Raw genomic sequence first — 952 nt, 5'->3', positions numbered from 1 at the left:
GGTTTGGGGAGTCTGCGTCACTTTGCAGAAACCCTCCAGAGGCGCTCATTGTTCCTCTTTGCCCTCCGCTTCCTCTTTCGCTGTGGAGACTCCAGCCCGCTGGAGTCTCAGTAATGCGGTTTCTGTCATTGAGTCTGAGATGAGAAGAGAGAGTAAAAAGGAGTGGCTGCGGGCATAAGTGCGCAAACATCAAAGTGTAATTGTACCAGAATGGTTTGAGTGGGAAGGGGACTTTGAAAATCGCTTTGTTCCAACGCCCCTGCCCTGGGCAGGGACACCTTCAACTAGCCCAGGTTGCTCAGAGCCCCGTTCTACCTGGCCTTGAACAGCGCCAGGGATGGGGCATCCACAACTTCCCTGGGCAACCTGTTCCAGTGCCTCCCCACCCTCCACCCGCCTGTGCCTCACCCACCACTACAGTAAAGAATTTTTTCCCTAATATCTAATCTAAACCTACTCTCTTTCAATTTGAACCCATCCCCCTTGTCCTGTCACTACGTGATCTTGCCCCATCTTTCCTGAAAGGTCCCTTCAGGTGTTGGAATACCATTTTATATTAAAATTAATGTAATGACAGTGTTTTGAGTGGGTACTTCCCACCAAGAAACCTGTGTAAGTTTTCTTGGAAAACTGATCCATTATTCCTGAACTGGAGCTTTCTAACAAAAACTCTGTGTTACATAGAGGTGATGCATATTTGTGCATCCTGTACAGGCACGATATGTACCAAAATACCAAGAAGTGTCCAAAGGAACCTGCTCTAGGTGCCTGTGTTTGGGGCTATTGGACAAGATGCCCCTCAAAGGTCACTTCCAAACTCAGCCAGGCTGGGATTCTGGAAAGTGTGCGGACAGAACACCTCCTGTGGTGTAATTTTATTTTTTTTTTCTGGGAAGTCCTAGAAGGATAGACCTCTCTCTTAAGCCTAAGCAAAAAAACATGCATGTCATAA

This window comes from Neopelma chrysocephalum, unplaced genomic scaffold (assembly GCF_003984885.1).
Source record: "Neopelma chrysocephalum unplaced genomic scaffold, ASM398488v2 Primary Assembly neopelma1_75, whole genome shotgun sequence".
Classification (NCBI taxonomy): domain Eukaryota; kingdom Metazoa; phylum Chordata; class Aves; order Passeriformes; family Pipridae; genus Neopelma; species Neopelma chrysocephalum.
Note: the sequence above shows the minus strand (reverse complement) of the source record.